Consider the following 16,431-nt stretch of genomic DNA (forward strand, 5'->3'; position numbering starts at 1 on the left):
CTCTCTCTGTCTCTCTCTCTCTCCGGAGTCTTCACAGACAGTAACCACTGCGTCTTTGTATTGTGTCTTTGTTCTTACACACACACTGCTGTGAACCACAAGTTTCTCTCTCTCTCCCTCTCTCCCTCTCTCCCTCTCTCCCTCTCTCCCTCTCTCCCTCTCTCCCTCCCTCCCTCCCTCCCTCCCTCCCTCCCTCCCTCCCTCCCTCCCTCCCTCCCTCCCTCCCTCCCTCCCTCTGGCTCTCTCTCTCAGGCTCTCTCTCTAGGTTCAGTTCAGTTCAGGTCAGTTCAAAATGCTTTATTGAATGTTGCCAAAGCAGTCCTCAATGGAGGTACCACACGTGATTATAAACATTTCATAGAATGTCGTCATCATCATCAATCATCAAACATCATCAATCACAAGCAAACATATACACATATATACACACGTACACATAATGATAATAGTAGTAATGATCTCCCTCTCCCTCCCCCCTCTCTGCTCTATGCTCCCTCTCTCTCTGTACTGCACTAGTATATAAAAAAAAAAAAAAAATACAAATTCATGGAAAATATACAAGTTTTCTTTTGATGTGGAATTACTGTAACCTAGCCAGGAGAATGGGATGGGGACAGAATGATACTGGCCACTGTGTCGTTGTGAATCCAGGGGGGAATATCACTGTGTCCTCCATCACCATGCCAACCTTCGCCCCTACAGCATCGTATGCCTCATCACAATCTTGGACTCATTCACAGCACCCTCATCCCAGCAGAGCAGGGCTGCCCTCATCAGCCATGGTATGCTGCCATCTGGGACAGGGCTGGGCTGGTCTGGTTCATCGACCAACCACAATATGCACAACCATACCTCCCACGGTGTTCCCCAGTCTGGAGCGCAGTTGAAGATGATGGAAGGTGTGTGGTCGTCATCCCCTCTCCTCATCCTCTCCCCTCTGCCTTAACCCTGCCCACGGCCGTGCCCCAGCCTTAGTTTGTCTGCCATAGTGTGTCCCGGTGTTCTGTGTTTGTTAGTTCCACCTGTGTCTTGTTGATTGTCTTTCAGTGGTGTGTTAGACTAGTGCTTTCCCCTGTCTTGTTTGGTTCGGTGTATTAAGTCCTTGGCCATTTATCAATCGTTTGTTTTCCGTTCTTGCGAACTCGTTTCACGTCATCTTTCATTGCCCAAGTACAGTCCCAATCCAAAGCAACGTTTGCTTTGCCAGAGATTTGTACAGTTTGTATTTTGTGTTTGTGGGTTTGTGTAGAGTTTTGAAAAATGGAGCCAAACATTCTGAAACGGTGAAGAACTGTGAAGCTGCGCCAGGTAATGTTAGGAAATATATTCAAATACAAACTTGTGTGCTTTCTTCCAGCTTCGAAAGGAACGACCAAGAAGGCTCATGAGAACTGAGTAGGGTGCAGAATATTTAAGGGTTTATTATTTACATGAACGGGTTTACTAACACATTTACAAAGTCAATTAAACCGGCTTTGTGAAAATAAAACGATCCATGATGACCAAACTAACCTATGCCTCATAAGCTCAGAGGTCTACCTGCTAGGTGGTTCGTCCCTTCTCTCCCTGCTTGTTCCTCTTGGCACCTTTATAACGCTGGGCTGCCACAAACAGGTATAAGGAGGGGACACAATACATCCTCCCAGTCCAGTGAGGTATAATTATAACAGCATTTATAGAACCCCATATTCAACCTTAGGCCGAATCCCAATACTCCCCCTTACCCCTTCCCCTTAGTTTTGCGCGTTCCCGTGAGAGCTAGTGGTGTCCCAATACTCTTTTGGAGCTAGGGGAAGGGCTAAGACTAAGGGGTATACACCCCTTAAAACCAAGTATGATCGGGAGCTTACTTGAAACCTAGGGCTATGTGAAAACTGCGCGACCGGCAACAATGGCGACCAAAATCATTCAGAGAGTCCGATAAATGTTATATTATCGGCTTAATTGATTGATAAAAAAATTAAGACAGTCTTGTTTTGTGTTATATACAGTCATGAACATATATATTTGCAACCATTTTCCTAATTGAAACGTTTCAAAAAATCGCTGGTTTGGTACGTTAATGTTACAGTTCTGAATTGCACAACAGTCCCGCATTTCTTTGACTAGCATGTCTACAGTTCTAAGTAAACTCCATTAGCAGCGAATTTCGTTTAATATCAGTGCATAACGCTACTTGCTTTGGAGATTTCGATACGTGCTAGATGACGTACCTGTAACCAAGTGGTGTCCCATTTCCTAGGGCTATGTAGCCCTTACCCCTTACTTTCGAGGGCCAAGGGGAAGGGGTAAATTAAGGGGAAGGGGTAAGGGGGAGTATTGGGATTCGGCCTTACATTATAAGTAACTGACCATGATATGGTAATTAAGAATGGGTGGTCTTCACATTTAATACAACAACTAACTAAATCATTGGAACCAATACTCCTACAATCCAGACAAGGATGGGAGCTTCCCTTCCACTGTGGAACCTCCTTTAGGCATCCTGTCTCACAGGGACGTTCACAGGAATTTAGAAGGGCAGTTGATCTGGCCTGAAAAAAGAGCACCCCCCCCCCCCCCCCCGCAAAAAAGAAGAAGAAAATAAATAGCCTGCCTACTAATGATAATAATTCATGTCATGCATTACTTCCATCATTTATTCTCATTGTTAAAACAAAATGTTATAAACTAACCATCAGCGGACATGTAGCTTAGTTTTCCTACCAAAAATTAGCATGTGATAACGGGCTGGTTGTCTGGTAGGCAAGCTAGCCGTCTGATTATTTAGGCTAAACGTGGCTAACTGAGCCTGGATTTAGGAAGATTTTAATTGATTTCATAAAACTTGATGATGATTGTTCGTTTGTTATACATTTCTCCAACTTAAAACTCACCTTTTCTGACAACTTCAAAGCAGTTTTTTATCGACACAGAATAAAACAACCGTGACCGTCTCTTGAGTGCAAGAAAATGCAGGCTCAGGTGGTGGTCATGTGCAGTAGCTACCGCAGAGTAAACAGAGTAGGAGGCCTCCCCAATGTGACTTCCACTCTCGTTGCCCATAGGCTTATCGATTGGAAGTGAATAAGGCTACTTTATGAAATGTTTCGGGTGGCGATTTTTAAAATCTAGGTCAACATGAAATTCTGCTGCTGTTTAAATTCACTATTATTTATTTATTTTCCTCGGAGGGGCACTTTGACTCGAGGAGGGCAAACGGGCAGTTCCCCAGGCAACCTTAGCCATAGCGTGTGCACGTCCCTGCTGTTTCCAGCCGGACACTTTTTACTGGGACACGACAGCCATTCTGTCGTGCTCATGTTTATCTTTGTCCTTATGGAGTCCCCCCCCCCCCCCCAACACCCCCTCCCCACACACACATACACACACTACCCCCCCCCCCCCCACACACACACACACACACCCTGCCCTTCTCTCCTCCTCACCACACACACTCTGTCACTCTGCCCCCCTCACACACACCTCTTATCTTAATGACTGGGACGAGAGCAGGCTCTCCTCTCTTCTCCTCTTTCCATCAGCCATGTGTGTGTGTGTGTGTGTGTGTGTGTGTGCATGTCTTGACTGACAGGCTGTTATTCTTTGTAATAAGCTCTAACAGGAATAACAAACTCATCTAATGTATTCTCCTGTGACGTTCTCAACATCAACAAGAATGTGTATGCTTATTATTATACCCTGTCAGTCTGCTTCTGTCTGGTTCCTGTGTGTCTGAATGTGTGTTTCTGGTGTGTGTGTGTGTGTGTGTGTGTGTGTATGTGTGTGTGTGTTTCTAGTTTGTCTGTGTGTGTCCTGAAGCATAGGCTCCAGAACCCCTCGGTAGACCATCACCAATGTCACCTTTTGAAGTGAGGAGCTGCAATGAGTCTGGCGATGTGCAGAGCTTAAGCCAATGAGATTCCTAATAAAGCAACTATCCCTCTGTCTTTCTTCTTCTCTCTCTTACTCTTTCCCTTTGACTTTTTCCTCTCTCTCTCTCTCTCTCTCTCTCTCTCTCTCTCTCTCTCTCTCTCTATCTCTCTCTTGTCTCTTTCTCCCTGCATTTCCCACCAGTCACTTCATATTCACATTAACTCCCTTCAAACAGGATAATGCTCAACTGAGTTTGAACAGGATCCAGCCTGGCACAACCTGAGAGGGAGAGAAGATAGAAGAGGGGGAGGAGGATACGGGTTGAGACAGAGAGGGAGATAAAGAGAGTGAGGAAGGGTGAGAAAGAGGGACAGAGACAGAAAGAGAGGGGGAAACAAAAAGAGAAAATAAGAGAGAGGGAGAGAGAGAGGGAGATAGGGAGCTGTATTCAATTTAGCTCTGGATTGTTCAAACGTGTTGAAAAGGCAAAACATTCAAGGCAAACGCTGGCACACTGTCAGGAGAGAAGTTTGGTCAGAATGTGACTGCCCTGGACTGTAGACCTGTGTTTCTACACAAGAGGAGGTGAGGAGGAGTGATGGAGGTGAGGAGGGGTTAGGCAGGTGAGGAGGAGTGAGGAGGGGTTGGGTGAGGAGGGGTGAGGAGGGGTAAGGGAGGTGAGGAAGGGTTGGGTGAGGAGGGGTTAGGGAGGTGAGGAGGGGTAAGGGAGATGAGGAGGGGTAAGGGAGGTTAGAAGAGTGGATGAGGGGACAGAAAGTGTGAAGAGGGGACAGGCGAAGGAAGTTAAGGAGGTGTGAGAAAGGTGAGAAGGGGTGAGGGAGGTAAGGAAGGGGTTAGGTAGGATCAGGAGGGGTAATGGACTGAAAACAGGTTCATGTTGGCAATTAATCTGCCTAGTGACAGCAGGAAGTCAGCACTGATTGGCTATCAGCTATACTGTGAAGTCCACCGTGATGATAAATGTGGCATGCGTAGACATTAATGGAGCATGGAACTCCCCTTCCTGGTCTTCCAAGGTGTGTGTCTCTGTCAGGGAGTGAGATGGACCAGGGTGTGTGTCTCTGTCAGGGAGTGAGATGGACCAGGGTGTGTGTCTCTGTCAGGGAGTGAGATGGACCAGGGTGTGTGTCTCTGTCAGGGAGTGAGATGGACCAGGGTGTGTGTCTCTGTCAGGGAGTGAGATGGACCAGGGTGTGTGTCTCTGTCAGGGAGTGAGATGGACCAGGGTCTTCTGGGAGGAAGATGGCCTCTTAGCATGTATAATGGCTGCCTCAAGACAGACTAATAGAGCCATGTATTACTCATGATTATTACTGAAGACCACTCCATAGCTCTTACTGAATCAAACTGGGATTCGATTGGGCTTCAGATCACACATTCTCCCTCCCCTGTTCTCAACATGTGGCTTCATCATTCTTTAATTCGAACTTATTTCCTCTCTATTTCTTTTTGTCTCTCATTCTTGCTTTCTATTTGTCTCCTTCTTTCTTTCTCTGCCCCCACCCCCTCTCTCTCTCTCTCTCGTCCTCTCTCCTCGTCCTCTCTCTGTCATGCTGAAGGTCAGCTGGTGTGGTCTTCAGGATGATGTTGTCTTCAGGCTGTGTTCTCGGTTTACTGGTGGCTATGGCCAAAGGGACATATGGTCTATTTGTGTCTCTCCCACACTGTTTGGTGTGTCGTCAGTGATCCCCTGGTGAAATCCATCCATCCACCATTCACACCCCCATCTATCCAACTGTCTATCCATATATCCATCCATCCAATCATCCCTCCATGCACCCACCCACCCACCCAACCAACACTTCATCCATCCATAGCCCACGATCCATTTATCCATCCAGCTATCTATATGATCTATTCAACTGTCTATCCAATTGTCAAGCAATTCACCATCATCCATCAATCCATCTACCCAACTATCCATCCTTTCACCCACCCTCCATCCACTGTCTTTATTCAACGTCTCTGAAAACCCTTGTTGCCTTGGTAACACCCCACTCTCCTGGTCCATCAAGACTCCCTTTGTGAGCAAAACAATGACACATGTGGCAATCTCTGTCAACACATTGTTGACTTTGGATTTAGAAATAGCGTTTAACAAGGGCCGAGTCTTTCAAGAAAGGGAGAATGAGCGGTAATAACAGTCCCATCCATCTACTGGCTGCAGGCTGACGTCCTATGACAGCCCTACGCAGGCCTGTCACACAAGCCAGTCAGGACAGCGTGATGTCAGAGCACAGGAGATGACAGCCAGGGCTGACTGCTAAATGGTGCGATAATCATTTCTATTCAAAGTCACTCCGCCAGCACGGCAAAGATATTTGATTGCCAGTCAAAGAAAAAGGGATAATGTTCTAAAAATAACCACACTGTCAACGTTACGGCCATGAGACACTGGGAACTTTTTCAAGCATGATTGCCAGCAACTGCTGCCACTAGTTTTTGATGAAACATTTTTCAGCAACATTGTGCCAGTCTGCTCACTTCACATCAGTTTGTTGACAAGAGTCGGATTAATTAACACTTAACTATCGTTTATTTTAGGGATGCACCGAATCCAGATTTTTGGGGAATCCGAAACTGAATACCGAATCCTACTCCCATCCTCAGTCCATCAACACAGTCAACACATTAATGAAGTAAACAACGTCCACAGCAGTGCATTTTTCGTAAAAATAAAAAATACAATTACTGTAAAAAAAGAAAAAAGGGCAACATTATGCCAGGAAGACAAGTGGGAAAAACGATTTTGACATTTACCATATGCCTATGTTTACTTCATCTCAAGATCCAATCAATATCCAATCAATATGTGGACAGAGAGCAGACCCTGTGGACAGAGAGCAGACCCTGTGGACAGAGAACAAACCCTGTGGACAGAGAGCAGACCCTGTGGACAGAGAGCAGACCCTGTGGACAGACAGCTGTGGACAGAGAGCAGACAGCTGTGGACAGAGAGCTGTGGACAGAGAGCAGACCCTGTGGACAGAGAGCAGACCCTGTGGACAGAGAGCAGTACCTGCGCCTGCAAGCACTGGAAGTTGAAGGTGTTTCCTCCAGGGGTGTCTCTCAGAGCAAAGCTAAAGCTCTGATACCATCACACATGCCAGCACGCCTACATCACCTACAACACCATCATCTCCTACATCAACTACATCTCCTACAACACCATTATCTCCTACATCAACTACATCTCCTACATCACCTAAAACACCATCATTTCCTACATCAACTACATCTCCTACATCAGCTACATCACCTACAACACCATCATCTCCTACAGTAACTACATCACCTACATACCCTCAACACCATCATCTCCTACAGTAACTACATCACCTACATACCCTCAACACCATCATCACCTAAATGTACTACATCTCCTACATCTCATACATCATCTATACCACCATCCATTATGCCAGGAAGACAAGTGGGAAAAACGATTTTGACATTTACCATATGCCTATGTTTACTTCATCTCAAGATCCAATCAATTTCCAATCAATATGTGGACAGAGAGCAGACCCTGTGGACAGAGAGCAGACCCTGTGGACAGAGAACAAACCCTGTGGACAGAGAGCAGACCCTGTGGACAGAGAGCAGACCCTGTGGACAGACAGCTGTGGACAGAGAGCAGACCCTGTGGTCAGAGAGCTGTGGACTAGACTGCCCTAGACTAGACTACACTAGACTAGACTGCCCTAGACTAGACTACACTAGACTAGACTGCACTAGACTAGTCTGCACTAGACTAGACTGCCCTAGACTAGACTACACTAGACTAGACTGCACTAGACTAGACTACACTAGACTAGACTACACTACACTAGACTAGACTGCACTAGGCTAGACTACACTAGACTAGACTGCCCTGACTAGACTACACTAGACTAGACTGCAGTGTGTGATAGATAGATGGACGTCCCATAGCCCTCCCTCTGACAGACAGATACACAGACTGGGTGATTAGGAGAGGAACCGCAGCAGTGGGCACATTGATGGCTGGATGGCTGGATGGAAGAATGGCTGGATGGGTGAGTGGACAGATGGATCGATGGCTGTTCTGTTAGCCATGGTTCTATTCTGTTAGCTGAGATCCTGGCATGACAAGCACAATACCCAGGAAAACTTCAACACAGGCTCCCATCTAAGAGACACCGTGTTTGTTTGGTGTGTGTGTGTGTGCGTGCTTGTGTGAGGAAGTCAAGGTGGGACCAGAAATAACTCTTGCAAACTCAGTAGTAAAACTGACAGAGCGCCATCTGTGGAGTTTGCTGGCAGACATACGTTTGTTCTCTCTCTCCTCCCTTCGTCTCTCTCTTCCTGTCTTCCTCTTCCATCTCTCGCTCTTTTCTCCTAAATACTTTCTCTGTGTCACTGTCTCTGTCACAGACAAACACGCTCACACACACGCAAACACACCTGGCTGCTCATGCGTGCGACACAGAGGGGAAACACAAACACAAGTAAACACACACCTAACCACCAACCACCAGCATGGTTAGGCACGTCGTTAACATGCATAGGTTCTCTGCTTCAGTCGTCCTTCTCAGGCACTGGCACGATCCCTGCAGCCTCTTCCTGATGTCACTTCCTGATGTCACTTCCTCCTCTCCGTCTGGTCCAAACGACATGATACTGTAATAAAGCTAGTAGGACTTTCCCTCCCCCCTCTCTGTCTCAACATATTCATGTACTTTACGTGCTTGTAAAAATATCTCTGACAAAATCAAGCAGGTTATATCATTAGAAAAGAATAGTTAATGTAAAAGTGTTTTTTGAACAACAGTGTGTAACTGGTTGAAACAGTCCAATTTTATGAACCATGTGCGTGGCATACGATGAGAGAAATGTTTTTTTTTACGTGATTGTATAGTTTTGAACGAAGTGTTTCATTTTGTGAAAGATTAGAGGTGTTCTGCAACTTGTGTGTTTGGTTGTGTGAATCGTGTGTTGGGTTTCGACAAAGTAAGCCCTGTTTTCAAAATTGTGCTTACGTAAGCAGTTGGAAAAAACTTTAAGTGACATCATCTTATATTTCTGTGTCTAATGTACACAAGCGTGGTAGTGATTTGCAAAAGCAGTTGTCGTCTTATCCCATGCAGAGATGAACTTTGACTGCTGCTCTAGTTTGACACCATGAGAGTGTGTGTATATGTCTGCATGTGTCTGTGTTTTGTTTGGCTCAGACTGATCTGTCTGGCTGTGGAACAGAGTCAGGAGGCCACAGCTTTGATCACAGGGTGTTTCAGAGAGAGAGGGATGGATGGAGAGAAGGATGGAGAGAGAGAGAGAGGGATGGAGAGAGAGATAGGGGGATGGAGAGCGAGGGATGGATGGATGGAGAGAGGGATGGATCGAGGGGTGGAGAAATGGAGGAGAGTGGAACAGGGCAGAGAAATATGTCAGCAGATGGGTGCCATGGTGCATTTTGACCCAGACACCCTCCCCTCCCTCCAGCTATCCCTCCATCTCTCTGTCTCTCACTCTCTCTCCCTCCTTAACTCCTTCACTTCCTCCCGCCCTCCCTCCCTCCCTCTCTCACTCTCTCTCCCTCCTTCACTCCCTCACTTCCTCCTGCCCTCCCTTATTCCCACTCTTCCTCTCTTGCCCCCTCTCCCTTCCTCTCTCTCTCCCTTTTGAACTCTGTCACGCATACACACACATACACAGTTTGCGAGAAGCATGCAACTAGGTTTCCGCTTGGTAGATGATGAAGAAAGAGTTTTACAGGACTTGTCATCTGCATCTGGATTAGATCATACACTCTTCAAACTAAAATAATTGGTTGAGTTTTCACTCAAGGTCTTTGACTTTATTGATTTTTCATGGAATTTAAACAATTAATCCTGGAATGGAATCATTAGTATTCGTCACCATCACATATTCCTACAGGCGTGTGTGTGCATGTGTTTTATGTGTTTGTGTGTGTGTGTGTGTATGTGGTTTGCAAACACACAAACCACATACACACAGACACTCTCTCTCACACACACACACACACAGAGACAGACACTCACACACATACAGCTTCCGTCCCTCTCTGTCTCACATGGCTCTGTTGTCCTGTATCAGAGCTGTGATTGGCAGCAGACGGAAGGGTTCAGCTTGCACCTGGTTGCATCAGCATGTGTTTGAGTTGCATCTGCCTAACGTGGTGTTTGTGTGTCTTCTTCCTTCTCCACCTCTCTCTCTCTCTCTCTCCCTCCACGTCTCTCCCTCCACCTCTCTCTCTTCCTCCACCTCTCTCTCCCTCCACCTCTCTCTCTCTCTCCCTCCACCTCTCTCTCCCTCCACCTCTCTCCCTTCACCTCTCCCTCTCCCTCCACCTCTCTCCCTCCACCTCTCTCTCTCCCTCCACCTCTCTCTCTCCACCTCTCTCCCTCCACCTCTCTCTCCCTCCACCTCTCTCCCTCCACCTCTCTCTCTCTCTCCACCTCTCTCCCTCCACCCCTCTCCCTCCCTTTACCCACCTACTGCCCCCCCACAGGTCCTGATATTCCTACTTTACAAGAGTAAGTGGGTCAGATAGCAAGGGTGTGTGTTATTGAAAGAGAGATACCTGACTGCGTGTTTGTGTGTGTCCATGTGTCAGTGCCCAGGTGACAGTGTGTGTGTATGTGAACGAAAGAGAGAGAGGAAGTGTGTGTGTGAGGGGGGGGGGGGGGTATTTAATAAGTTAGGGCCACTGGAGCCCTGGGCTTAATTAAGAGTTACAGACAGATTTAGGCCTTGGCATCTTACCGGCCTGCTTTCTACTCACACACACACACACACACACCACACACAGTGGGGAACGAGCCTGTCCTTGGATGTTTTATAAATCACAAGGAGAAATGGATGAAAATGACGGCAAACAAGGCAGGAGGAAGAATGGAGAAAGACTTTTGGAAGAAAAATGAAGAAAATGAAAATAAAGTGAGTGAGAGAGAGTGAGAGAGAGTGAGAGAGAGGAGATTAAGAAAGAATGTATGAGGACTGGCTGGGTAGAGTGCAACATGGTTTCATATCAGGAGTCTCTTTCATAGTGGATCCAACTGGGCCAGTTGGTAACTTGGTCTACAGACATGAAAGAGTACAGGAGAAGGGGAGAGGAGGAGAGAAAGAGAAGAGCAGAGACAAAGAGAGGAGGACGGGAATGGAAAAGAGAGAAATGGAGAAGAGAGGAGGAGAGGAGAGAGAAGAAGAGGAGAGAGGAGGACGGGAATGGAAAAGAGAGGAATGGAGAAGAGAGGAGGAGAGGAGAGAGAAGGAAAGGAGAGAGGAGAGGAGAGAGGAGGAGAGGAGGAGAGGAGTTCAAGAGAAATTATTATTGTGTCCGTGCCACTGTGAAGACTGTGTGCATTTGTGGGTGAAATGGTGAAATGGCTTAACCGGCTGCACTCAAGCAAAGTACAAATCTAAATCAGTACAAAAAGATGCTCCAAAAACAGGTTTTAGAGAGGATCAGGGGAGGCCCAGACGTGGTCATGTTCAGGACGCTCACTGGGGATCATGTTGTTGAGGGCTGGGCACCTGCTCTGGGCACCTGCATTGGGCACCTGCTCGCTGGTTATGTCGGATTGTGTTTGAGTAAAACAAATTGTTGATGTTTTTGGAGGGGCACCTGCATGTGTATTACATACGTGTTGGTGATACGGATTGACGTGTAGGTGCTTATAGAAAAGGGGAGGGAGATCGTCAGTGTAGACTTCTTCCACCTCCTCACCGGACGTGTCACATTCACGGACGAGGATGTTTAGTTCACACTGAGAATTTGCTGCACATGTCACTGTTGATCTGATCCGTCAACTGAAGAGACCTTTATGACCAAGGAACTAGCAAGAAGACACTCATTCACATGAACACACACACACACACATACACACACATACACAGTCTCTGTCTCTCACACACACACACACACACACACACACACAGCCAGGCCAGCCATATATCACAGTGTTGTGTGCGTGTGTATATTGTGTGACTATAAAGCAGCTGTGGAACGTGTCAGTAATGCAGCAACATGAAAGGTGGGAGAACACACCAGCCTCAGACTCAGAGTTTCTGAGGAAGCTAGCTGCAACACACACACACACATACTGTACACACACACACACAACCAGGACCTTGGAGCTGGGTAATGCTGTAGTTTATTTCAGTGGAAAGGACTCCATAGGGAGTCTGGTGCTGGAAGAGACTGAATGTCAGTGACTGTGTGGAAACTTCCAGAAACAAACATTGGTAAAGAGCCATGACCTACACAGGATTCTACTAAACACACCTGTGTTCCTCTCACTCCATCCTTCTGTCTCTCCATCCCTCTCTCCCTCCATCCATCCCTCTCTCTCTCCATCCTTCTGTCTCTCCATCCCTCTCTCCCTCCATCCATCCCTCTCTCTCTCCATCCTTCTGTCTCTCCATCCCTCTCTCTCTCCCTCCATCCATCCCTCTCTCACTCCATCCTTCTGTCTCTCCATCCCTCTCTCCCTCCATCCATCCCTCTCTCACTCCATCCTTCTGTCTCTCCATCCCTCTCTCCCTCCATCCATCCCTCTCTCACTCCATCCTTCTGTCTCTCCATCCCTCTCTCCCTCCATCCATCCCTCTCTCACTCCATCCTTCTGTCTCTCCATCCCTCTCTCCCTCCATCCATCCCTCTCTCACTCCATCCTTCTGTCTCTCCATCCCTCTCTCTCTCCATCCTTCTGTCTCTCCTTCTCTCCCTCTCTCTATGTCCATCCCTCTCTCTCCATCCTTCGCTCTCCCCCTCCCTCTCTCCCTCCACCACTTGCTCTCTCTCTCCATCTCTCTCTCCATCCTTCGCTCCCTCTATCCACCTCTCCCTCCCTCTCTCCCTCCACCACTTGCTCTCTCTCTCCCTCTCTCTCTCCATCCCTCGCTCCCTCTATCCACCTCTCCCTCCCTCTCTTCAACCCAGGTTGTCTCTTCATCCCAAGTTACTTCTTCCCTCTCTCCTCGTCTCTCCTCCTCTCTCTCTTTACAGAATTTCAGCAGGATGGAAACTTGCCCTCTCCCTGGCCGCGTCCTTCGGCGTCGTCAAATCCATTTACTTCACTAGATGGTGTTTTCCTCAAAATGCGAGAGAGGGTTTTCTAGTTAATATGCAGAGCAGCGGAACTACAAACGACACACAGAAGCAGAGGATGAAATATTCATGAATACAGAGAGCTGTCTGAGGGAGGCGGAGGGAGAGAGAAGGGGAGGCAGAGAGAGAGGAGAGAGAAAGTGTGTGAGAGAGAAAGAAGATGACAGAAAAAGAAAGAAAAAAGAAAGGGAGAGAGAGAAAATATATAGAGTGTATGAGAGAGAGAGAACAACAGGAAGCAGGGGGCAAGTCCTCCTTCCTCCCTCTCTACCCTCATCACTTCCTTCTCTCTCTCTCTCTCCCCCTCCCCCTCTCTTTCTCTCTCTCTCTCTCACTATCTGTCTCTCTCTTTCTCTGCCCCCCCCCCTCTCTCTCTGTCTCTCTCTCTGCCTGTTGACTCTTCTGGAAGGCTTCTGAACTCCAAAGTGTTGTAGAAGTGTTATAGATGTGTTGTAGAAGGCTTCTGGACTGTTCTAGAAGTGCTTCAGAAGGTTTCCAAACTGTGAAATGTTCTAGTATGAAGTGCATCATCAGCTCCCAGAATGTTTACTGCACACACAGAATGTGTGTGTCCTGGTGTGTGTGTGTTACCCTGTGTGTGTCCTGATGTGTGTGTTACCCTGTGTGTGTCCTGATGTGTGTGTTACCCTGTGTGTGTCCTGATGTGTGTGTGTGTTACCCTACGTGTCCACTAGCAACGCGAAAATCTCAACTCAAATCTATTTGCCTGGCTCCATCGAAAATTAATGGAAAGCATGTCGTCGCTCGCATTACGTCTCTGTAGTGGACAGGCAGGGTTATACTGGATACATGTCTAGGTGTGCATGTATGCGTTTGTTTCTGATGCATATACTGTAGAAAAAGCTATCTGTGTGTACTGTCTTTCTGTGTGTAAAGGCTTTTGTGTGTGCGTATACTGTACACACAGGTGTGTGATGTGTATTCTGTAGAGGTGTGTAGATGTGTGTGTACAGGTATGTATGTGTGTACTGTACAGATGTGTACAGATGTGTGTGTGTATGTGTGTGAGAGAGACTTACTAATCATAGCAAGTAGATGATTTATTGATTAAAAGGACTCATGAATGCAAAGATAGCATCTGGAGTCTTCTATTCATTACTAATAATGAAATCTACTTCCCCCTTCTCTGCCCCCTCTCTCTCTCTCTCTCTCTCTCTCTCTCTCTCTCTCTCTCTCTCTCTTTCTCACAGACAGATAGACAGGCAGGCAAGCAAACACACACACACACACACACACACACACACAGACAGCTCTGTTCCCTGCCAGCATGCCAGCATGCCAGCATGGTTTGAATTATCGACCTGAGCCAGCTGGGAGTCTGTGTGCGTCAGATTTACAGTGCCCTTACCAAGGTGCCAAGTCATCACGTCACAAATCTACCCCAGAGGGAGGGAATGGGAGGAAGGAACCCTGGCAACACCCAGTAACCCTGGCAACACCACACCCAAAAACCCTGGCAACACCACACCCATACCCTGGAAGCACACAGTAACCCTGGCAACACCACACCCAGTAACCCTGGAAGCACCAGTAACCCTGGTAACACCCAGTAACCCTGGTAACACCCAGTAACTCTGATAACACCCAGTAACCCTGATAACACCCAGTAACACCCAGTAACCCTGGTAACACCCAGTAACCCTGATAACACCCAGTAACCCTGGTAACACCCAGTAACACCCAGTAACCCTGATAACACCCAGTAACCCCAGGGTTTAAAGATCCGACATGCAGGGGAAACAGAGGTGTTGCTGTGTCTGTGTGGTCCTACAGCCGTGTGTGTGTGTGTGTGTGAGCTGGAGAACACACCACACAGTGTCTCTCCGTGTGTGTCTGCATGTGTGTGAGGGAGCATGTTTTGACAGGTGCTTGAATCAGGGATTAGGAGAGGGACGCAGGGTGGATTAAAGATGCCAGAGCCTCAGCTGCTGCAGCTGTCTGCTGCCTTTTACTAGATCATCCAGGGATGGGAGGATGGAGCGAGGGAGGGATGGGTGAGGGGTTTATAATGGTGCAAAAGTGGTTTTTGAGCTGTCAAAAGAGAGACTTATTACTAAATGGCTAAGTGTGTGGTTTTAGGTGTGTGTTTGTGTGTGTGAGAGTATATTTGAGGAAGTGTGAGAGTGTGAGGTTGTTTGAGGGTGTGTGAGGGTGTGAAGGAGCTTTTGAAGCTGTCAGAGAGTCTAATCCACTGAGCTGTGAAAAACTAGTTTCCAGGTAGTGTTCTCCCCCAGCACTGCTCCACCAGCCTCCCTCCCTCCCCCCATCCCTCCCTCCCTCCCCCCCCCCCCCTCCCTCCTTCCCTTCCTCCCTCTCTTCTGTGTCGTGTCTGTGATGTGCTCTGCAGGAGGAGGGTCACAGAGTCGTGGAGGCTGCACTCTGTTTGTCTGCTTACACACAGCTTGCATCATGCACACACGCGTCACCACAAACGCACACATTTAATCAATGTATTAATCCCATTTCAACTAAATAAACTCCTAGATTTGATGTTATGTATCTTCAATGGTGGAGGTTTTTTAACATTCAACATCCCCTTGCCTGCCTATGGTAGCCTGGCTGCCAGCCCAATTTAGCCCCGCCCACAAAAAATTTGGTCGGGAAGTCTGGGGTCGCTAGTTTGGGGAAAAAGTATGTCCGAACAGGAGCTGTTCGGACCAATCAAATTGTCAGGGCGGGCTTTATACAATGATGGACAGATGATCAACAGTAACGTAATCAACCACGTCACCAAAGAGTGCTTGTGGTTTGCGGAGCACCTGCTAGCTCATCTGACTGCGGGCATTCCATCCTGCAGTGCTGTTCCTGTTGACGTGTACGTACGTACACAGGTCGGGGAACTGCGAAACACTGACTATTAGTTTTTCACACAACACGTGTAGCTTCAGGTGACATTAGCTACAGCTGATATCTCATTGGTTGCGCTTCTTTAAACGTCAGCGACAACCAAGGTCAAAGTTTGAATATAATAACGTTGAGCGGTGCATCGGGCGAAGGTGTAGTGGTTACTCCCCGCTGGGCACCACCACTCTCCACACAGGGAAACCAGGGCACAGGGTGAGAGTTGGCCAGCATGAAGCGGCTTCAACAGTGAACAACTGGGCGGTTGGTACCCGCACTTGAATGTACAGATTTTGCACATTTGCATCCTTGTTGACAACATGAATATATGTAAATGTATTTGTACTTTAGAGTACAAACTTTAATTGACTTTGGGTAAAACGTTTTTTTTTTTGCCTGGCTAGAGAGTGCAGTGCTAACACGTGTGTTACTGAGACAGACGGAGAGACGACCAATATGTGCTCTGTGTGTGCTTGCATGTTCTTTTGAACGCACGTGTATGTGCATGTGTGTTTGTGTGATTGCAGATGTGTGTGTGTGTTTGATTGTTATTGTATAAGTGTGTGTGTGTGTGGGAGACAGAACAGACTTGTCCTAAG

Source organism: Hypomesus transpacificus, chromosome 11, assembly GCF_021917145.1.
Source record: "Hypomesus transpacificus isolate Combined female chromosome 11, fHypTra1, whole genome shotgun sequence".
NCBI classification, from domain to species: Eukaryota; Metazoa; Chordata; class Actinopteri; order Osmeriformes; family Osmeridae; genus Hypomesus; species Hypomesus transpacificus.